We start from the raw sequence: 25,373 nt of genomic DNA on the forward strand, positions 1-25,373 counted from the left end.
TAAATTTCGCTTTTAAGAAATCATTCACGCAGGGAACTCGTACAAATGAATCGTCGTTTGACCATCGGACAGATTTCCGTATGGAAGACATAGTAATAAGCATCCCTGGCGTAGAGAAACAACTTAAATGGTTGAAAACAAATAGTGCACCAGCTGCGGATGGAATCCCAGTTCGTTTTCTCAAAGAGTGCTTACACCATTGGCCCTTACCTATTTCGCATTTATCGCGAATTTCTCGCCCACCACAAATTTCCAAGTGACTGGAAAAAAGCGCAGGTGACTCCTACATATAAGAAGGGCAAAAGAACAGACCCGCAAAATTACAGACCACTATCCCTAACATCGTTTTGGTGTAGAATCCTTGAACACATTCTCAGCTCGAATATAATAAATTTTCTTGAAACCAAGAACCTTATGTCCACGAATCAGCATGGTTTTAGAAAGAATAGCTCATGTGAAACTCAGCTTGCCCTTTTCTCACATGATATACTGCGAACTATGGATGAATGGCAACAGGCAGATTCCATATTTCTATATTTCCACAACGCGTTTGATACGGTCCCCCACTGCAGATTGTTAATGAAGGTACGAGCATATGGAATAGGCTCACAGATATGTGAGTGGCCGGAAGACTTCTTAAGTTACAGAGCCTAGTATGCTGTCCTCGACGATGAGTGATGAGTGTTCATCAGTGACAAGGATATCGTCAGGGGTGCCCCAGGGAATTAGGAGTGGTATTATTCTCTACATGCATGAATGAATTGCCGGACAAAGTAGGCAGCAGTTTGCGGTTATTGGCTGATGGTGCTGTGGTGTACGGTTAGGTGTCGAAGTTGAGTGACTGTAGGAGGGTACAACATGACTTAGACAAAATGTTTAATTGGTGTGGTGAAAAGCAGCTAGCACTAAATGTAGAAAAATGTAAGTTAATGCGGATATATAGGAAAAACAAACCCGTAATATTCGAATACAGCTTTAGCAGTGTCATGCATGACATAGTCACATCCTTTAAATATCTGGGCGTAAAGTTGCAGAGCAGTGTGAAATGTAACGAGCATTTGAGGAGTATGGTAGGAAGGCGAATGAATGGTCGGGTTTATTGGGAGAATTCTAGAAAAGTGTGGTTCATCTGTAGAGTAGACCGCATAAAGGACGCCAGTGCGACCTATTCTTGAATACTGCTTGAGTATTTGAGGGGATTAAAGGGAGACATCGAAGTAATTCAGAGGAGGGCTGATAAATTTGTTACTGGTAGGTTCGAACAACACGCAAGTGTTAAGGACATCTTAAGGAACACAAATGGGAATCGTTGGAGAGAAGACGACATTCTTTTCGAGGGACGCTACTGAGAAAATTTAGAGAACCGACATTTGAAGATGATTGCAGAATGATTCTACTACCTCCAACAGAGATTGCCCTAATGGACCACGAAGATCAGACAAATTAGGGCTCATATGGAGGAATATAGATAGTCGTTTTCCCCTCGGTCTGTTTGCGAAGGGAACAGGAAAGGAAATGACTAGCAGTGGTATGGGATGCCCTCCGCCACCCGCTGTACGGTGACTTACGGAGTATCTATGTAGATGTAGATGTAGATGTAGATAGTGTAATCTAACTGAAACCTTTCCCTATGTCCCGGCCTCGTCCAAGTGTACCTCCTCCTCTTGTGATTCTTGAACAGAGTATTCGCTATTACTAACTGATATTTATTGCAGGACTCAGTTAGTCTGTCTCCTCTCTCGTTCCTACTATCAAGCCTATGTTCGCCCTTCCTTCCATCTTCTACTCCTTCCCCTATAACCACATTCCAATCCAACGTGACTAGTAGTTTTTCGCCTCTCTTCAAGTACCGATTTGCCCGTTTAATATCCTCATATACTTTATCTCTTCACCTTGTGCTTGCGATGTCGAAGTGTATACGTGAACTATTGCTGTCGGTATTGGTTTGCCGTCGAATCTGATGAGAACAGCCCTGTCATTGAACCGTTGACAGTAACTCACTCTCGGCCCCACCTTCCTATTCGTAACGAATCCAACTCCTGTTGTACCATTTTCTGCTAATGTTGATATTGCCATATACTCGTCTGACCAGAAATCCTTGCCTTATTTCCATTTAACTTCAATGACCCCCTACTGTATCCAGATTGAGCCTCTGCATTTTCGTTTCCGGAGCTTATAGCTTCCCTACCATGAATACTCTCTTTCAAATTCTGAAGGTGGCAGGGGTAAAATACAGGGAGCGAAAGGCTATTTACAATTTGTACAGAAAGCAGATGGCAGTTATAAGGGTCGAGGGACATGAAAGGGAAGCACTGGTTGGGAAGGGAGTGAGACAGGGTTGTAGCCTATTCCCGATGTTATTCAATCTGTATATTGAGCAAGCAGTAAAGGAAACAAAAGAGAAATTCGGAGTAGGAATTAAAATACATGGAGAAAAAATACAAACTTTGAGGTTCGCCGATGACATTGTGGTTCTGTCAGAGACGGCAAAGGACTTGGAAGGGCAGTTGAACGGAATGGACAGTGTCTTGAAAGGAGGATATAAGATGAACATCGACAAAAGCATAACGAGAGTAATGGAATGTAGTCGAATTAAGTCGGGTGATGCTGAGGGAATAAGATTAGGAAATTAGACACTTAAAATAGTAAAGGAGTTTTGCTATTTGGGGAGCAAAATAACTGATGATGGTCGAAGTAGAGAGAATATAAAATGTAGACTGGCAAGGAAAGCGTTTCTGAAGATGAAAAATTTGTTAACATCGAGTATAGATTTAAATGTCAGGAAGTCGTTTCTGAAAGTATCTGTATGGAGTGTAGCCATGTATGGAAGTGAAACATGGATGATAAATAGTTTAGACAAGAAGCGAATAGAAGCTTTCGGAATGTGGTGCTACAGAAGAATGCTGAAGATTAGATGGGTAGATCACATAACTAATGAAGAGGTATTGAATAGAATTGGGGAGAAGAGGAGTTTGTGGCACAATTTGACTAGAAGAAGGAATCGGTTGATAGGACATGTTCTGAGACATCGAGGGATCACCAATTTAGCATTGGAGGGCAGCGTTGAGGGAAAAAATCGTAGAGGGAGACCAAGAGATGAATACACTAAGCAGATTCAGAAGGATGTGGGTTGCAGTAGGTACTGGGAGATGAAGAAGCTTGCACAGGATAGGGTAACATGGAGAGCTGCACCAAGCCAGTCTCGGGACTGAAGACCACAACAATAACAACACCATGTTAAAACTTCTAACATTCCACGCCCCAACACGGAGAACGTTGCTCTTTTGTTGGTTATTCAATCTGTTTCTCATGGTCGCCTCCCGCTTGGCGGTCCCCTCCCGGAGGTCCGAATGAAGGACTAATCCGGAATCTTTTGCCAATGGAGAGATCATCATGACAATTTTTCCAATTACCGGCCACATGGTCTGTGGGTACACGTTATGTGTCTTTAATTCAGGGGTTTCCATTGCCTTCTGCATCCTCATACCGTTGATTACAACAGATTCTTCCTCCTTTTAGGGGTAGTTTCACACCCCAAGGGCAAGAGAGTGCCCTGAATATCTGTCATCTCCTCCACGCTCTCGACAAGGCCGTTGATCAATGAATCTACAAATGTTTACAAACCGTTTCTGTGTAATAGCTTAGAATATTGCTCAGCTATATCATGTAGGACTAACAAGGGATACTGAGCTATACGAAAAAGAGCGGCATTAATGTGTACAGATTTGTTTGACGACCTGGAGACCGCCAAGAAAATGATGAAGCCCTCAATTGACAAAGCTCATTAACGGCAAATTTGGTCGCACTGTCCTAACGGCTACGTTCGTCGTACGTCTCACATTGATTTCTGCGGTTATTTCATGCAGTGTTGCTTGTCTGTTAGCACTGACAGATCTACGCCAACGCCGCTGCTCTCTGTCGTTAATGAAGGCCGTCGGCTAATGCGTTGTTCGTGGTGAGAGGTAATGGGCTGAAATTTGGTATTCTCGGTACACTCTTGACACTGGGGTCTCTGCGTAGTGAATTCCATAATGATTTCCGAAATGGAATGACCTACGCATCTAGGTCCAATTACTATTCCACATTAAAAGTCTGTCGATTCCCGTCGTGCGGCATAATCACGTCGGACACGTTGCTCACCGTCATCTGCTTCGTGAGGAGACTAATTTACTTAAAACCATAGCAGTCAATAATGAATATACGCCTAACATAGTGGATGATATACTCAAAAAGAAAACTGCAAGTACTACTACGCTCAACACCTCACGCGCTGAAGTTAACCCAAAAAAAAGTTTTCCTATTCCTTTCGTAGGATCCATTTCCTATCAGATTCAGCGCATGCTTCGCAACAAATACAACTGCAATGTTGCCTTCTCTACTAATAACAATCTGAAGAGAAACTTCATTCATAATTTGAAATCCATTCGCTCCCCTACAGAAAGTTCTGGCGTTTATAAGATCATCTGTGATACCTGCTCCTCCTATTATATAGGGCAAACTGGACGTGCTTTCACCATCAGATACAAAGAACATCTTTTGAGAAAAAACGGCACCAGTCCCCTAAATTCATCCTTTGCTGATCATCTCTTAATTACTGGACACGTGCCTAAAGCCACTGGCGATAGCAATATTCTGCATACCGAAAAGAAGGGGCGTAGGTTAGATGTCTGAGAGAATTGGAGATTTTCAAACATCTATCTCGTCATGATGGCCTCATTCTCAACGAACAGCTGCAGCTGCGAAACAAAAACTTTTTCGACTGTATAAAGCCGTTGCTTGATCTCTGATTTAGATTTTCTCATGCAGTTTGCCGAAATGTTGTTTTCCTGTTACGTCTTTGCTGTTTTCTTGTATGTCATAACTGACGTTTTTTTTTACGTTACAAAATGTATCTCTGTTTAAAGCAGACAAATATGTAACTTCATCTTATTATTATTAGTGCTTACGTTATGCCTGAATCAGCTTCATTACAATTTCATGTGTCAAATTTTGAATGTACAGTAGCCTAGTTGTTTCTGCGGCTACTAGATGGCGCTCGTAGCAACACCATGTTTACTTGCCCACACTTTCTAACGTGGGCACCTCAATTTTGTTGCAACCCGTGTTCACTCAGGTACGAGCAGCCCTTAGCGGCTCGCCGTCTTATCTTATTTACAGCTTTTCGTGACGTCGCCTTTCGGGCTTAGATTTTTTTTAGAATGTGACTTGTAAGTACTGCATTTCTTTCCAATCAGTACACACTTTAATTTATTAATGTCTTATATACCTATTACGTTTTAGAACATTTAGTTTAATTCTGAAGACGACGCTCATAGTAGCGTCGAAAGCTGGTTAATTTTTGACTTAATATTTGTGACCGAGGGCTTATTTGTTGTAATATTTTCCATGATTTTTCTGAAATTAGATGTAGAATACGTAAATAAAAGTGGGAAGCTGTAAGGGTCAGCATCATCTGCAAATAAACAGGCAACATGCTAACAAAGAGATGAATGTTTCTGTGTTACTATACTATAATTTTATTTTCGTTCTTCGGTTGACTGTTCGTTACCTGAAATGCTCCTCCATGATACTGACAAGAGGGAGACTGAGTTAATAATTAAATCACTAAAGACCAAGAACTCTCATGGCTATAACGGAGTTTGTTGTTGTTGTTGTGGTCTTCAGTCCTGAGACTGGTTTGATGCAGCTCTCCATGCTACTCTATCCTGTGCAAGCTTTTTCATCTCCCAGTACCTACTGCAACCTACATCCTTCTGAATCTGCGTAGTGTATTCATCTCTTGGTCTCCCTCTACGATTTTTACCCTCCACACTGCCCTCCAATACTAAATTGGTGATCCCTTGATGCCTCAGAACATGTCCTACCAACCGATCACTTCTTCTGGTCAAGTTGTGCCACAAACTTCTCTTCTCCCCAATCCTATTAATACTTCCTCATTAGTTATGTGATCTACCCATCTAATCTTCAGCATTCTTCTATAGCACCACATTTCGAAAGCTTCTATTCTCTTCTTGTCCAAACTATTTATCGTCCATGTTTCACTTCCATACATGGCTACACTCCATACGAATACTTTCAGAAATGACTTCCTGACACTTAAATCTATACTCGATGTTAACAAATTTCTCTTCTTCAGAAACGCTTTCCTTGCCATTGCCAGCCTACATTTTATATCCTCTCTACTTCGACCATCATCAGTTATTTTGCTCCCCAAATAGCAAAACTCCTTTACTACTTTAAGTGCCTCATTTCCTAATCTAATTCCCTCAGCATCACCCGACTTGATTAGACTACATTCCATTATCCTTGTTTTGCTTTTGTTGATGTTCATCTTATATCCTCCTTTGAAGACACTGTCCATTCCATTCAACTGCTCTTCCAAGTCCTTTGCTGTCTCTGACAGAATTACAATGTCATCGGCGAACCTCAAAGTTTTTATTTCTTCTCCATGAATTTTAATACCTACTCCGAATTTTTCTTTTGTTTCCTTTACTGCTTGCTCAATATACAGATTGAACAACATCGGGGAGAGGCTACAACCCTGTCTTACTCCCTTCCCAACCACTGCTTCCCTTTCATGTCCCTCGACTCTTATAACTGCCATCTGGTTTCTGTACAAATTGTAAATAGACTTTCGCTCCCTGTATTTTACCCCTGCCACCTTTAGAATTTGAAAGAGAGTATTCCAGTCAACATTGTCAAAAGCTTTCTCTAAGTCTACAAATGCTAGAAACGTAGGTTTGCCTTTCCTTAATCTTTCTTCTAAGATAAGTCGTAAGGTCAGTATTGCCTCACGTGTTCCAGTGTTTCTACGGAATCCAAACTGATCTTCCCCGAGGTTGGCTTCTACTAGTTTTTCCATTCGTCTGTAAAGAATTCGTGTTAGTATTTTGCAGCTGTGACTTATTAAGCTGATAGTTCGGTAATTTTCACATCTGTCAACACCTGCTTTCTTTGGGATTGGAATTATTATATTCTTTTGAAGTCTGAGGGTATTTCGCCTCTTTCATACATCTTGCTCACCAGATGGTAGAGTTTTGTCAGGACTGGCTCTCCCACGGCCGTCAGTAGTTCCAATGGAACATTGTCTACTCCGGGGGCCTTGTTTCGACTCAGGTCTTTCAGTGCTCTGTCAAACTCTTCACGCAGTATCATATCTCCCATTTCATCTTCATCTACATCCTCTTCCATTTCCATAATATTGTCCTCAAGTACATCGCCCTTGTATAGACCCTCTATATACTCCTTCCACCTTTCTGCTTTCCCTTCTTTGCTTAGAACTGGGTTTCCATCTGAGCTCTTGATATTCATACAAGTCGTTCTCTTATCTCCAAAGGTCTCTTTAATTTTCCTGTAGGCGGTATCTATCTTACCCCTAGTGAGATAGGCCTCTACATCCTTACATTTGTTCTCTAGCCATCCCTGCTTAGCCATTTTGCACTTCCTGTCGATCTCATTTTTGAGACGTTTGTATTCCTTTTTGCCTGTTTCACTTACTGCATTTTTATATTTTCTCCTTTCATCAATTAAATTCAATATTTCTTCTGTTACCCAAGGATTTCTACTAGCCCTAGTCTTTTTACCTACTTGATCCTCTGCTGCCTTCACTACTTCATCCCTCAAAGCTACCCATTCTTCTTCTACTGTATTTATTTCCCCCATTCCTGTCAATTGCTCCCTTATGCTCTCCCTGAATCTCTGTACAACCTCTGGTTCTTTTAGTTTATCCAGGTCCCATCTCCTTAAATTCCCACCTTTTTGCAGTTTCTTCAGTTTTAATCTACAGGTCATAACCAATAGATTGTGGTCAGAGTCCACATCTGCCCCTGGAAATGTCTTACAATTTAAAACCTGGTTCCTAAATCTGTCTTACCATTATATAATCTATCTGATACCTTTTAGTATCTCCAGGGTTCTTCTATGTATACAACCTTCTTTCATGATTCTTAAACCAAGTGTTAGTTATGATTATGTTGTGCTCTGTGCAAAATTCGACCAGGCGGCTTCCTCTTTCATTTCTGTCCCCCAATCCATATTCACCTACTACGTTTCCTTCTCTCCCTTTTCCTACACTCGAATTCCAGTCACCCATGACTATTAAATTTTCGTCTCCCTTCACAATCTGAATAATTTCTTTTATTTCATCATACATTTCTTCAATTTCTTCGTCATCTGCAGAGCTAGTTGGCATATAAACTTGTACTACTCTAGTAGGCGTGGGCTTCGTATCTATCTTGGCCACAATAATGCGTTCACTATGCTGTTTGTAGTAGCTTACCCGCATTCCTATTTTCCTATTCATTATTAAACCTACTCCTGCATTACCCCTATTTGATTTTGTGTTTATAACCCTGTAGTCACCTGACCAGAAGTCTTGTTCCTCCTGCCACCGAACTTCACTAATTCCCACTATATCTAACTTCAACCTATCCATTTCCCTTTTTAAATTTTCTAACCTACCTGCCCGATTAAGGGATCTGACATTCCACGCTCCGATCCGTAGAACGCCAGTTTTCTTTCTCCTGATAACGACATCCTCTTGAGTAGTCCCCGCCCGGAGATCCGAATGGGGGACTATTTTACCTCCGGAATATTTTACCCAAGAGGACGCCATCATCATGTAATCATACAGTAAAGCTGCATGCCCTCGGGAAAAACTACGGCTGTAGTTTCCCCTTGCTTTCAGCCGTTCGCAGTACCAGCACAGCAAGGCCGTTTTGGTTATTGTTACAAGGCCAGATCAGTCAATCATCCAGACTGTTGCGCTTGCAACTACTGAAAAGGCTGCTGCCCCTCTTCAGGAACCACTCGTTTGTCTGGCCTCTCTACAGATACCCCTCCGTTGTGGTTGCACCTACGGTACGGCTATCTGTATCGCTGAGGCACGCAAGCCTCCCCACCAACGGCAAGGTCCATGGTTCATGGGGGTATCTAGCAGAATACTGAAGTATTATTCTATGTATGTTAGCCCAGCACTTAGCCATATCTGTAACTTTTCCTTTAGGAGTGGTCGGTTTCCTGACCGATTAAAGTACTCGGTAGTGAATCCACTTTATAAAACGGGAGACAGGGATAATGTTGACAATTATAGACCTATTTCTATGCCATCGGTGTTTGCTAAAGTTAACTAGAAGGTTGTATATACAAGGTTACTGGAGCATTTAAATTCACATAATTTGCTGTCAAATGTACAGTTTGGTTTTAGAAATGGTTTAATAACTGAAAATGCTATATTCTCTTTTCTCTGTGAAGTTTTGGACGGATTAAATAAAAGGTTGCAAACGCTGGGTGTTTTCTTTGATTTAACGAAGGTTTTTGACTATGTTGACCACAAAATATTACTGCAGAAGTTGGACCATTATGGAGTAAGGGGAGTAGCTTACAATTGGTTCGCCTCTTACTTTAAGAACAGAAAGCAGAAGGTAATTCTCCGCAATATTGAGAGTGGTAGTGATGGTCAGTCCCCATGGGGCACTGTTAAGTGGGGTGTTCCCCAAGGGTCAGTGCTGGGGCCACTGCTGTTTCTTATTTATATAAATGATATGCCTTCTAGTATTACAGGTGATTCAAAAATATTTGTTTGCTGATGACACCAGCTTGGTAGTGAAGGATCTTGTGTGTAATATTGAAACATTATCAAATAATGTAGTTCATGAAATAAGTTCGTGGCTTGTGGAAAATAATTAGATGCTAAATCACAGTAAGACTGAATTTTTACAGTTTCTAACTCACAATTCAACAATAACTGGTATTTTGATCAGACAGAATGGGCATATTATAAGCGAGACGGAACAGTTCAAGTTCCTAGGCGTTCGGATGGATAGTAAGCTGCTTTGGAAAGCCCATGTTCAGGATCTTGTTCAGAAACTAAATGTTGCTTTATTTACTATTAGAACAGTATCTGAAATAAGTGACAGTTCAACACGAAAAGTAGTCTACTTCGCATATTTTCATACTCTTATATCATATGGTATTATTTTTTGGGGTAATTCTTCTGATTCAAAAAGGGTATTTTTGGCTCAAAAACGGGCTGTTCGAGTTATGTGGTTTAAGTTCGAGAACCTCTTGTCGACCCCTATTCAATAGTCTGGGAATTCTGACATTGCCCTCAAAGTATATATTTTCTTTAATGTCGTTTGTTGTTAGCAATATTAGCTTATTCCCAAGAGTTAGCAACTTTCACTCAGTTAATACGAGGCAGAAATCAAATCTGCATGTGGAATTCACTTCCTTGACTCTTGTGCAGAAAGGAGTGCACTAATCTGCTGCATCCATTTTCAATAAGCTACCACAAGAACTCAAAAATCTTAGCAGTAGCCCAAACGCTTTTAAGTCTACACTGAAGAGTTTCCTCGTGGCTCACTCCTTCTGTTCTGTCGAGGAGCTCCTGGAAGAGCTGAAAAATTAAGCAAATTCCAGTGTTACATTGTTGATTTTGTTTATTTAAACTTACAAATTGTCGCCTGAATACGTTTCTTGTATTTCATTTTATCTGTTTCTACTATCGTGATATAATTTCATGTATTGACTCGTTCCACGACCATGGAGACTTCTCCTTAAATTGGTCCAACGGAACAATAAATAAGTAAATGAATAACATAAGGCAGCAGCAGTACACCGAGCCTTGTTTATTTGAAGATCTTGTGCGACTGGTGTCAAGCGTCGCCCTTATCGGGGTCTCACGAAGACAATAACTCAGCCCCGGATTGGAAGAGCAGAGACATGATCTTGTAAGGCAACTCGCGACTCGCAAGAGCAGCAGCTAGGCGCGGACACCGCCGGGGGCGTCCTTTTTTTTTTTTAAATTACGTCCCTCGTGACCCCCTCTCCGCGCCGCGACGCCCTGCCTGGGGAACGCGTCCCCCGCCGCCTACGCAGTGGGGAAAGACAGGCGGACGATAAAAAAGAAAAAAAGGAAAACAAGAAGGGTGGCCGAGGGAGCGGCCGCGGAGGGGAAGATTTTTCGGCAATCAATGTCGCGCCGCGTGGCGCCTCGCCCGCCGTGCTGCAGCCGTCTGCGCTTCTCTCGTTCCGCCAGCGCTGGGAAGTACGCGGGCCCGAGACCGCACGTGGCGCCTGCACAGCGCTTCCAGCGACAAGGACCGTTCTCTCCAAAAACTTCACTTTACGTTACAAATCTTCATCCGGTCTGCCGGTCTTTTTTTTTTTCTTTCAGTAATTTATAAATATATTCACCTCCAGATACGTGTTGCATTCAACGCCTTCAGCCTTGTTTCAGTCCTACAAATTTTGCTCACCGTTCGTCTCTGCACAGCTAAACCAGCCAATGCTAGATACCTACACGTATATCTAATGTTATCTCCAGCCAGCAATTATTATAAGCAACAGCCAAGAGCTGTCGTTAACATTCTTGGACCTTTTTGTACCTTTTCTACAAGAATAATGACTTGGAATAACAAATGGAAAACAGAAGTAGATGCAACACAAACAAGAGAAATAGTATAAAGAGGTGTATATCACCAACAGTAGCGATGTTTAATTAGTGAAGAAATTCAGGTATTTGTAAAGCAATTTTTCGTACGTAATATGGGCGAAACAAGGAATTGTAAAAGAAGAATACCACAGTCGTTGAAGGCTTTTGTCAAAATATCTGTCCTTGTTGAAACATTGAGCTAGAGAAGAAGCAGCAATTTTTGTGAAGGTGTATGGACAGCTGAAGAAACATTTAAGTCTGAAGTTTGATGACACACAAACTATCAAAGGTCCAGTGCAAAGTTAAAGTAGTAATCGAGGAAGGGCCGAGTCAGGCGCAGTAAGGACGATGTGTACAACAGGTGATGGTAGTAATGGAGGACGGGTTTACTATTGGGGGAGAGAGTTGTTCCTTGGGACAATTTTCAGACTTTAGCCTCGAGATCTAAAATGTGGAAAATAAGCAATAAGAGAAGCCAACATAAAAATATTCAGTAGTCATATGGTAAATGGTTATTATACAAGGAAGTTCTATAAAACAATGCCTAGAAAGCAAACTTCTGTATTATTCAAATAATTGGTATCAGTCGGCAAGAGATAACTTCAAACGGAGACGTGTGGATTACTACAGGGAAGAGGGTAGTCACTCAGCAACTAAATACGAGGAAATTAAGGTGTCTGGGACAAACACTACGAAACCTAGATGCCACTACTACGGAGGAGACGGAGGCTTGGACTTAACTCCTAAGTGAAAGCGTAATTCGCTAAAGAGGAACCTCGAAATAAATGAAATAAACAGATAGAAGTTCTTGCTAAGAACAGGAAAAACAAACTCCTTCATGGATTCCCTATGCTCTAGGAGCCACAATCGTTGGTGATTAACATATGTTCACACGTATTCTTATTTCCGTTATGTCTCAATAATTATGTCGGTAAGTAATGGATGCAAATAAGCTCGACAAATATTGGTTTTGAAGTCCGTCTAGTCTTAGCTTCCACTATTGAATAGGACCACTCTGTTTCAGCTGACTATGATTTCAGTCTAGGAATGATTATCGACTCGATAATCCCAGAGTCTGACCTTTGCTTTGACCAAGCTGTATAATTAGATCAACACTAAAGGTTGCATTGTATGGAAAGAATTATACACAGCTCGGAAAATCGTTATTCCTTCTCGTGACAAGATACGTTAAAGCCAAAGTGGCTTCAGTCTCTGACCATTTTCAGAAGTGAAGCAGATTTCGAAATACTGAGCCATATCCTTTCGCTCTATTGATTTCTCCACATTTATACATCCGGCGTAAATTTTATAATGGGTCGTATTCCCGAAAAAGAAACGATACTGGCTGTTGACATTGTATTTCGTCAATGACGAATTGTGATTTTGAGAATTCGATAATGGCGACATGTGGTCGGTTCATCGAAGGACTTTTGCGTAGCGTTAAATATTCCAGCGAAGTGTGCGAAACGCCGGGGCCGAGTGGCCTAGTGCTGCGCCCATTTCGCCCACGTGCGTGTGCACTTGTGGGTCCCTGCAGCGGCAGAGGGGAGCACTGCAAGGCGCGGATCGATATCTATAATTACGATAGTTTGCACGCGCTTAATTTCCAGCCGCCTCGAAACTGGCGGCGCCAGTTTGCACAGTCACTCGCTGCCACCATCGAGACAGCGGAGTAAGCTGCTCCTTCGTACCTAATGAACTCTATTGTAATTACTCGAGAGTGGTGGATGTACGCTTAGTGGCCTGTCTTGTGCTGGCAGTTGTAGCAGTTCTTTCTTGACGCGAAGGGAGCAGCTTCGCTAAGTTATTAATTAAACCTGAAAGTTTAATGTTTTTCGCCCGTTTGTTATCACGGTTACCAAGTCCTCACGAAACTGGTCGAAACATTGTCTTATCATCGTTGCTTGAGTGAATCTGAGAAAAGGGGTGTTGTGTGGCACCGTAGTTTCCGTCAAGAAAAGTTTTACCAATGACAAACGGTAATTTTTAAATTGCCTTTGACATTATGCACCAGTTTGCAGACACTTTCGTTTTTGATTGTCCCATAACCATTTGCCAATAGGAAAATAAGCTGGTTTTTGCGCCAAGGTAATACTGAATACGTGGTGCTTTATGTGGTATTCAATAAATTGTGATAGCTTTTATTTCGTTGTATAAAGGGTGCACAAGAAGTTCCCGTCCGATTGCATTGCGGCAGCGCATATGCAACGTAGCGTAGCTCGGATGCGGATATATACGCACCGTCACGAAGGCAAGGGGTGTAGCAATCGTGTCTCTCCGATTTGCAAGTGATAAATGCTGAGCGGTGAACTATGGTTACGTTATTAACAACTGCTTCCAAATAGGACATACGTGCTGTTATTCTTTTCTTGGCTGCCAAAGGACAAACATCTGTCGACATCCATCGGAGAATTATGTGGGACAGCACGTCTGTCTAAAACCACCAATGTCGAATGGTGCGTGAAGTTCATGATGGTTATGCACGTCCCCATATTGCAAATGTCGTAACGCAGAAGTTACATCAGCTCAAGTGGCAGACGCACGAGCACCAGCATTATTGTCCTGATCTCTCCACATGCTATTATCATGCCTTCGGTCCCTTAAAAAAAGCCTTGAAGAGTTGACGATTTCCGTTGAACGGGGTGCAGTAAGCAGGTAGGGGCATCTTCACGCAGTAAGACACGGTGAGTTACCAACGAGTACCGTCGACTTGGTGCGCCGGTGGGATGACTACCACAATGCTCACGATGATTTTGGCTGACGCATACGGTACTGGTTTCGGACTGTACCGTCTTCCAACAGAAACCCTTTGATCGCTCGTATAATAGCTATGGAAACGTTTAATCGATACAACAAAAGACCAGATTAACTCACATGTAATCTCGGTAGTAAACGACACTGCTTGCTATGTAAATGGGTTGGGGTGTTCCTATGCCATCGCAGTAGGAAAAGAGAAGAGAGATCGTAAGATTCTATGTATCACTCCGGAATGAAATGAAATCGTAAATATTGCATCATCTCTGAATTTTTAATTCTAATGGGACTGAAGTTTTACGAGGCTGTTATAGTAGATTTCGGAGAAATAGGGACGAATGTAAGATAACAGTTTAACATGATTCCGCGGACATTCCATATGGAACACTAGCTCAGAGGGAAACCGAAGTGGAATAAAATCGTCTGTCATCTCTTTAAAGGAACCAACCCGACTTTGTGTAAAGCGTTAGAGAGAAACCATCGAATATCAGATTTTCGGACAAGTATTTCGACCATGACCCTACCAGATATCACTGTGCGACCGTCACCAGTTGTAAATTTCGTAGCAGAATATTATATCAGATACACGACTGTTTTTCTGTTTCTGTCTCTTTGTTTTCGTTCAAGCACTTGTAGGTGATACGATTAGTATTTTAGATTGAGCCAGTATTCGAGTGACCTATCTGCTGAAGTCTAATCCAAATCTATGCTTTCTGAGCGACTTCTTTCAAAACAAAATAAATATATCTCATGGAAATGCTCTATCGTGCTACTACACGCCATTCATTTTATCTCCTCACTATACTTTCGCGGACTTGGGTATTATAACCTCCTGATCAAAAAACAGCAGGTAATTAAAGTTTAAATTACAAATCGCCCTCTGAAGCTCGTAAAATTTTGCTTGGGACAACACTAAGTGCAGAAGTATATCTTCACCTTTCTCTTACTCGCTTTCAATCCGTAGAAATATTAGGTGCTGTTTGATAATTACGTTGGCATCTCTGATTTCAAGTAGCGGCAGGATTCTCCAATGCTACAGACACCGGACGGATTATCTACGGAAATAAATAGTATCTCTACAATTACTCCTTGGTATTTCTAATTATGGTTTTCGCGAGATTGAGAATCGTAAGTCTTTCGAAAGTCTAGAAATATCGATTCGAACCGGCTATGTCTTTTTGTCTTAATACGGAGTGTGGTAAAAAAACTGGCTGTTTTAATTAGCCTCTAAAAGTGGAATAGTGTTATTGGGAACACTGAATGTTTGTAATATGTTTCAAGTAGGTACGCCATTTGCTGAGATGGAGCGAGGCAGCAGTCCTGAACGACCTGTGGCTGTGAAGGCCTTTTACGAAAACGGTGACTGCGTTGCTGCTGCTGGGCGGGTATACCGCCGCCATTTCGACCTTAGGTGGAATGATCCTCTACCGTAGGCACATGCAAATCAATTAATGGATGAAAAACTTCGAAGCAACAGGGAAGTGAACTTAAGCAGAAATCTCAAGAAAGGCCCGGAAATTGTCGCTCATAGGAACGAGTAGAGGTGTTGCAAAATGTTCTGACCATCAGTCCAGAGCGTGCTGCGAGATAAATTGCGGCAGTAATGGGATTCTCCAGTTGCGTGCACAGAATTTTACGGAATGATTTAAACTTGTAACCTTAAAAGTTACAGATTGTGCAACAGTTAAATGAAAGTGATTATGAAAACCGAATGGCTCTGTCGAACTTTTGCCAAAATCACGGACAATGAAGGTTTCTTGAATTTACTATGCATGAGTAACAAGACACATAGTCTTCTCAGCGATTATGCCTATGAAAAAAAGAAACTGTCTTTACTGGTGCGAGGATAATTATCACGTACTCCTCATCATCAACGCTCCTTACTCAGCCAGAAAGTCACGGTATGGTGTGGTGTCTCTTCAATGGGCAAAATCGTCCCTTTCTTTTTTGAGGATGAACATGCTTCCATGGTTGATACGTTCCTCACAGTTGAACAGGCTACTGCAAATGAGTACTGGTGGCCATCTACAAGACACGGACAGTGCTTGGAATGGCAATACGCAAGGGTTAAGTTCAAAATCTACATCTACATCTACATTTATACTCCGCAAGCCACCCAACGGTGTGTAGCGGAGGGCACCTTACGTGCCACTGTCATTACCTCCCTTTCCTGTTCCAGTCGCGTAGGGTTCGCAGGAAGAACGACTGCCGGAAAGCCTCCGTGCGCGCTCGAATCTCTCTAATTTTACATTCGTGATCTCCTCGGGAGATAAAAGTAGGGGGAAGCAATATATTCGATACCTCATCCTGAAACGCACCCTCTCGAAACCTGGACAGCAAGCTACACCGCGATGCAGAGCGCCTCTTGCAGAGTCTGCCACTTGAGTTTGCTAAACATCTCCATAACTCTATCACGTTTACCAAATAACCCTATGACGAAACACGCCGCTCATCTTTGGATCCTCTCTATCTCCTCTGTCAACCCGACTTGGTACGGATCCCACACTGATGAGCAATACTTAAGTATAGGTCGAACGAGTGTTTTGTAAGCCACCTCCTTTGTTGATGGACTACATTTTCTAAGGACTCTCCCAATGAATCTCAACCTGGCACCCGCCTTACCAACAATTAATTTTATATGATCATTCCACTTCAAATCGTTCCGCACACATACTCCCAGATATTTTACAGAAGTAACTGCTACCAGTGTTTGTTCTGCTATCATATAATCATACAATAAAGGAGCCTTCTTTCTATGAATTCGCAATACATTACATTTGTCTATGTTAAGGGCAGTTGCCACTCCCTGCACCAAGTGCCTGTCCGCTGCAGATCTTCCTGCATTTCGCTGCAATTTTCTAATGCTGCAACTTCTCTGTATACTACAGTTACAATATAATTACTATGCCTATACGCCGTATATTGCCTGTGGAGGGCTCATTATCGATGTTTTGGAAGTAGGTTTTGGTTTCCGCAAAGAATCTCCTTTTCAGTTTAAGACAAGTCAATAGCTTTGAACTCAGAATACACCCTAGCATCAGAGAGGTACAGGATGATAGTTTTCTGAATTAATTGTGCTACTTCCTTTCTTTTCTTTTTGCGTATGTAAGGGAACTACACTTCTATCCATTTCCAGGAAACACGGAATCTTCGGTAATATTTTCGTCGAAAGCGGAGGTAATTTACTCAGAAATTGTTGTGTACATAGTTCCGCGTAGTCAGCGTGTACACAACTTCCCCACTAGAGCGCGCCCCACTAAGCACAACAGCGCAGGCGCAGCGCTCGTCCATCTCTGCACTACGAGATGGCGCTGTCTTAGAGACGGACCAAATTCTGCGTATTAATATGTAACGCAGCCAATGAGATTGCTGCTAACGTAGAACCTTTTCTCCTCGCGGATCACACTCGCGCAGTGATACATGAACGCACGAGGTATTATAACGAGTGTACAGATCTCCGATTAGTCAGTCTGCATTAGTCTGCATTTGTCTGTACCAGTCTATAGTCAAGTTTCAGTCTGAGCCTAATAATATTACCATATTCCTGTACATAGCCATGAAGATAAATGACTTGACACTTTGTCAAGTATCAGAGATATGTGAGAATAAGATTAACGTACCAAGACCAAAGGAACTTCAGATTGTCAATTGTAAACAGCATCCAGAATCAAGTTACGTAATATGCTTTTTATTATTTTAATAAATGTGTGAAAATTAATCAAATTCTGTTTAAAGTTGGTCACCGTCAATCTGCTACTCTAAGCTTGCAAGTGGCATTTCTATCGTCTGACCTAACGGCAGAAGATAAACACGACACGATAAGACCACGAGACATATTGCTGACACTCGCCTACTTTGTTAGAGCGACGAGTCAAATAATCTGATGGTGTGTGTACCGAAGGTCTTACAGTACGCATACCACAGAAATTCTGTATGATGTTTGACGTGAATTTCAGCGAGAGATGGGACCTATCGAGTTTTAGTTGATTGTAGCTCACACCTCAACACACGCACATGACATATAAACACGCTGAAAAGCGGTAAGTAAGCAGTGTAAGTAAGCAATATGAGTCACCATCAAAGTTACAAAAAGTAATCTGACATATTGTTAGGAGTAACGACCTCGACTGAACTTTCGCACAGTTGCTATAACATCCCGTTACCGTGGTGTAAAGGCAATCAAAATTTATTAACTACTACGTAAAATATTACGTGTTTAGCACTTTCTGTGTGACACAGACGCTAAAATTCACTTCTTTTCCTACTTAATGGTAAATAACTGCAGCGGCTATCGATACTGGCCATCAACACGGAGGTCTCGGTTTGGACTCCCAGTGAGCAACCTAGTGAAAAGCTGAACAACGGGGCCCACAACCTCGTGAGTCCAGATGAGTTGCCACTAAGTATAAATAAACAGCAAAAATTAAACTGAAGTCGCAGACGAGGCGCCAAATAGAGAGGCATGCAGAAGCCCGGTTGCTACATGACGCTTGTTATTATTTATCGTAAACGTCTCATAATCTATGAAGACAGTCTGTGCAGATTATATCACAACTGCACAGTGAGTATAAATATTTTCATTTGTCGCTTCACAAATACCGTATTGTAGAATGTCTAGGAAAACATATCACTGAGGAAACTACAGTGTTACAAGTAACGTTTTTGGATTCCATACCTCAGTCGGTGAAACGGAACCCTTATATGGCCAATTTGTTGTCCGTCCGTCTGTCTATCTCTTATTTCTCAGGATATGTGTCAATTTGTAATTTGTCACATTGGCTATGTAATGGAGGTAAGCTTCTAAGTCAACACAGTCAAAAGATACCTTTTATTATATATATTTTGATACTCGCAAACTCACTCATCAAAACCTGTAGGGTACTTCCCTTTCGCCTAGAATCATGAAATCCGGCAAGAAGTAAGTTTTCACAGTACAGCCAAAGGAAAGAATTGGGAAACTGTAAATCTGTAACTATACCACATGAAAAGAATTTTTCAGACTGTATGTCCGTCCGTCTGCTAAGACCCCTTTTTTGTCTGGAACGGGTAAACGTATCAAATTCAGATTTATCAGATACTAAAGCCCATGGTCCTTCTCCGTTATAATAAACGTTGGCTTCTAACTCAATGTAATCAGAAGACACGGCCATTTTTGTGTTATATAAGGTCAGGTTAGGTTAGGTTTATTTATACTCGCAAACTCGCTCATCAAAATCTGAGAGGTACTTCCCGTTGATCTAGAATCATGAAATTTTGTAATAAGCAAGATTTCACAGAATAAGTGAAGGAAAGCATCCGAAAATTGTTAATTCGTAGATGATTCATGCGGAAAAAGCATTTCTTTTGCCATTTTTAATCAGGCGTCAAAGTTGGAATTGAAATAATCAGTAGTTCTGCGTTCAGGTTGGCTAGATCGCAATGGTAAAACTCAAACACCAGGCAAGGGATGACTTTATTGCTCATATGAAGCGTTTCGGAATTTATCCATCATCTTATAAAAAATGTTCCTAAGGGACCAAACTGCTGGGGTCATCGGTCCCTAGACTTATACACTACTTAAACTAACTTATGCTAAGAGCAACACTCACACCCATGCTCGAGGGGAGCACTCGAACCTGCGGTGGGAGGGGCCACGCAGTCCGTGACATGGCGCCTCAAACCGCGCGGCCACTCCGTGCGGCATCATCTTATATGCAAGAGTAATTTTTGCGCGTAGATACGTTTTAACATGAGTCTGCGAATGTTTTTTTCACTTATGACTTGAAACGCCATATATACACACAGCAGTCTATCCTGCATATCGGATGATAGATTAATTCCGAAACGTGTCATATGATCAGTCAAGTACACTGGTGTCCAAAATTAAAGAAAAAAGCAAATTTTGCAAGGCTGCGTTTATTTTGCCGCAAAACAAAATAAACAGGTGATAGCAAAGTAGAACAATGTAAAGAATACAAAACTAAACTGCAACATCCATAACAGGAGACGAAAATGTTCTTTGTTTTTTTTCCACCTTAACAGATCTACACACACATTCCAACAACTGGTTAATGTGCTGACTAGGGGTGTGATCACCTCTGGGAGCAATACATGCCTGACAACGACGGAGCATACTGTGAATAACGTAACGTCATCAACGTCATGTTGAGCTTCTTGCAAGTCTTGGAGAGTGGTTGATGGATGCTGGCGTGATGCATCCCGTCTCCCTGGTGCATCCCAAACATGCTCTGTGGGATTGAAATAGGGAGACCAAGCAGACCACGCCATGCGTGCAGTTTCTTCCGTTTCCAAGAAACATCAACCACTCGTGAGTTATGAGGTCGAGCATTATCGTCCATCAGTACGAAGTCTGGGAGCACAGCACCTCGCAATAACTGTACATGAGGTCTCTGGACCTCTTCACGGTACCTCACAGCAGTTAAAACTTTCCGATTCACCCGTACAATTTCATGAAGAGGTATTCGAATGGTCGACATAACCCCTGCCCACAGAATTAGCGAATCTCCTCGGTATCGATCTCTTTCCACAATGTTCTGGTGTTGAAATCGTGTCCCACACTCCCTGCAGATGCAAATCCGTCGAGAATCACTCTCCAGACCAAATCGGGACTCATCTGTGGAAAGAACATTGGCCCACTGTTCAGCTGTCCAGGTGGCATATGGACGACTCCACTCCAGACGTTCCCTTCTTCGAAGATGCGTCAAAGGCACACATACAGGAGGTCTCCGACAATAAAGGCCACTCTGTCGAAGCCTCCTCTTCACCGTTTGCCTCGATACAACACGTCCAGTGGATGCTTCGAGGTCAGACGCCACTAGCTGCGCAGTGCTAAGGCGGCACCGGCGTGCCCTTACAGCCAAATAACGGCCCTGTTTCTGATGTCACACGTTGAAACGCCCCCTTAGAAAAATTTATGAATGACTGTGCTGGTAAACCCCCTTACTATCTGATTTTCAAACAGCTGAGCAAAACTGAACGCACTGACATTTCTCTCTTTACTTATTCTGATCATCACTAAACTGACTTACAATATTTTTAGCGCAACGCAATCTGACTTTCAATAATCCCTACAAAGGAATGGTCCTGACTAACAATAACCTATACCTTTCATGAATCACTTACCTCACAAAAATCTTCGTTACTCGAACTACTGCAATACAGCGAGCGCCAATACTGCCAGCTAAATAAAAGTTTCTAACTACTGATAGGCATAGTCAGAAAAACAATGTATTTACCTTAATAATGTTCAAAAGTCCTATATATATATATATATATATATATATATATATATATATATACACCAGTTCATGATATACAGTATTACAAATGTACTCTTTCTGATGGACACACGTTCAAATCGACCACTCTCAAAATTCTGCTCTCTCCCCCCCCACATCCACCACTGCTGGCGGCTCACCTCCAACTGCGCAACGCTACACGCTGTTCACATTCAACTGTCCAACACTACAATAGCGAATATTCCAACAATCCCAACCAGCCAGACTGCACACAGCCCAGCCAGTGATTTTCCCCGTCCACTGCAGAGAGTCTGATTGTTGTCTTCACTGTGCCATACTGCACCGTCTGTGATTATAGACAGCGGTTTTGGATGTGGGACTACACGGCAAACACTACTCCGTTTGAAGGTGCCCTGACGTCATCGTCGCCGTGGTTTTCCATTGACCGAAATGCCATCTTCCATGCAGAAAACGATTGTACGGACATCTGTTGACGCTTCGTATGATTATATCGTGAATTTTGGACACTAGTATAATTCCTTGCCTGATGTTTGACTTTGACCACTGTCGCCCAGTCATGTGAATGCAGAACTACTGATCATTATAATAATTGTCACCTGTTTTCTATGTGACTTCATGTCACATTTATATTATTGAAATTGAAACATTCTCGAAAATCTTGGATACCTGGGATAGACATCCACTTCGGTCGATAACAGCCAAAAATAGATGAGATTCTCGATTCCCGGAATTGATGAACTGTCTATACAGGGTGGTCCATTGATAGTGACCGGGCCAAATGTCTCAAAAGATAAGCATCAAACGAAAAAGCTACAAAGAACGAAACTCTACTAGTTTGAAGGGGGAATGCAGATGGCGCTATGTTTGGCCCGATAGATGGCGCTGCCTGAGGTCAAACGGATATCAACTGCGTTTTTTTAATAGGAACACCCATTTTTATTACATATTCGTGTAGTACGTAAAGAAATATGAATGTTTTAGTTGGACCACTTTTTTCGCTTTGATAGATGGCGCTGTTAGTCACAAACGTATACGTACGGGGTATCGCGCAACATGCCTCCAGTGCGGACGGTATTTGCTTCGTGATACATTACCCTGTTAAAATGGACCGTTTACCAATTGCGGAAAATGTCGATATCGTGTTGATGTATGGCTATTGTGATCAAAATGGCCAACGGGCGTGTGCTACGTATGCTGCTCGGTATCCTGGACGACATCATCCAAGTGTCCGAACCGTTCGCCGGATAGTTACGTTATTTAAGGAAACAGGAAGTGTTCAGCCACATGTGAAACGTCAACCACGACCTGCAACAATGATGATGACCAAGTAGGTGTTTTAGCTGCTGTCGCGGCTAATCCGCACATCAGTAGCAGACAAATTGCGCTAGACTCGGGAATCTCAAAAACGCCGGTGTTGAGAATGCTACATAAACATCGATTGCACCCGTACAATATTTCTATGCACCAGGAATTGCATGGCGACGACTTTGAACGCCGTGTACAGTACTGCCACTGGGCACAAGAGAAATTACGGGTCGATGACAGATTTTTTGCACGCGTTCTATTTAGCGGCGAAGCGTCATTCACCAACAGCGGTAATGTAAACCGGCATAATATGCACTATTGGGCAACGGGAAATACACTATGGCTGCGACCTTGGCGGGTTAATGTATGGTGCGGCATTATGGAAGGAAGGATAATTGCAATGTATGCTGATTTTCTACGTAATGTTCTACCAATGTTACTACAAGATGTTTCACTGCATGACAGAATGGCGATGTACTTCCAACATGATGGATGTCCGGCACATAGCTCGCGTGCGGTTGAAGCGGTATTGAATAGCATATTTCATGACAGGTGGATTGGTCGTCGAAACACCGTACCATGGCCCGCACGTTCACCGGATCTGGCGTCCCCGGATTTCTTTCTGTGGGGAAAGTTGAAGGATATTTGCAATCGTGATCCACCGACAACGCCTGACAACATGCGTCAGCGCATTGTCAATGACTGTGCGAACATTACGGAAGGCAAACTACTCGCAGTTGAGAGGAATGTCGTTACACGTATTGCCAAATGCATGGAGGTTGACGGACATCATTTTGAGCATTTATTGCATTAATGTGGTATTTACAGGTAATCACGCTGTAACAGCATGCGTTCTCAGAAATAAGTGCACAAAGGTACATGTATCACATTGGAACAACCTAAATAAAATGTTCAAATGTACCTACGTTCTGTATTTTAATTTAAAAGACCTACCTGTTACCAACTGACGGTCTAAAATTGTGAGCCATATGTTTGTGACTGTTACAGCGCCATCTATCACAAAGCGAAAAAAGTGGTCCAACTAAAAATTCACATTTCTTTACGTACTACACGAATATGTAATAAAAATGAGGGTTCCTATTTAAAAAAAAAAAACGCAGTTGATATCCGTCTGACCTATGGCAGCGCCATCTAGCAGGTCAACCATAGCGCCATCTGGTTTCCCCCTTCAAACTATACAAGTTTCGTGCTTTGTAGTTTTTTTCGTTTGACGCTTATTTCGTGAGATATTTGGCCCGGTCACGATCAATGGACCACCCTGTATACGAAGTTAAGCTCGTACGGAACCCTCAAAGAACGAGTCCTACACGCACCTGTCCCATTTTTTCTCAAATTCCGCGAAGACAGATGGAATGATGGTGAAAAAAGTTCAGCCAATTTCACGGGGATTTGGCAATATTGAAAACAAATAAAACAAAAATTTTAAATTCGAGAGCTGGTTCGTAACAAAGCAAATGGGTTCCCTTCGTGCTGTAAAGGTGTTTTACAGCCGACAATGCCAGGCGGAACACAACTTACTTCTTACGTCATTCCTGTATATAAGTTGCAGAGTCAATAACATGTCACGTATTCTACTTTACTTGTGTAGTAGTGGACACGTCTAAGTGCTTAGTAAGTCTTCTGTTTGCTCGTTTCCCTAGACCTGGTAGAGGCGTAGGGCATCGAGGAAGTTGGCAGCCGAGGCGACTGTCTGGAGGAGCGTAGGTTTTCTTTGTCCGAGACGAGGGCAGGCCGGTGGCAGTGCGGCGCGCCGGTGCAGCGCACGTGCCGCTGCTGCAGAATCAATAAAAAGCGCGCCGGGCTCGCCGGGGTTCGAACAAGGCGCCCGCTAGACAAGGGCGCGCAGGCAGCAGCGGCAGCGGCCTTGGCTGCCCAGAGATGCACGGGCCGCGCCCGATCTCGAACCTTGGAGACCGCCGAATGCAGCCAGGGCAGCGGGGCCGGTTCTGCGCTGACACACGCGGAATAACGTATGTGCGCCATATCATAACTCCAGCGCGACCACTTCCCAAAATGCGCACCGCTCGCAGTTGCCACGCCAACGGGACTGCATTGTTCCGTCGCCGTGCCTTATGGACGCGGTTTGGTATTTTCTCCACCTTAACGGAAACTGACTGCCACCTACCCGTCCCAGACGGTTCGCACCACGTGTCTTTAGTCGAGAGAAGTTCTGAAGTTACTATATTTTACAAGGAGTTTAAATTCGTATTGCTAGGAATTGGAGTCAGTTTATCAATGTAACACATGGTACGGATCTCACGATGTCAGGGGACCGCGGCGTATTGCCAGTTTTTTTTGAGCGTGTTTAACCGTCATAATTTTTGATGGTACTGATCTTAATAAAAAATAAATAAAATTACGATTTGCTAATTCTTAATTTCGATTGATTAAGAACGCCTTCAGATAACGCTTGCTGAAGAATCAGGAACAATGCTTGTCATAACAACCCGTTACTAAGTGTAAATCGGATAGCTCTTCCTATATACGATGTTGGCCACATCATCTTTACTGAGTGCACTTCGTAACAATGACGTGGCCAACACTGTACTTAGGTAACAGATTCCTTAGTAATCATAATCTGACTTTCACTTAGTAATGAT

Source organism: Schistocerca piceifrons, chromosome 3 (genome assembly GCF_021461385.2).
Source record: "Schistocerca piceifrons isolate TAMUIC-IGC-003096 chromosome 3, iqSchPice1.1, whole genome shotgun sequence".
NCBI classification, from domain to species: Eukaryota; Metazoa; Arthropoda; class Insecta; order Orthoptera; family Acrididae; genus Schistocerca; species Schistocerca piceifrons.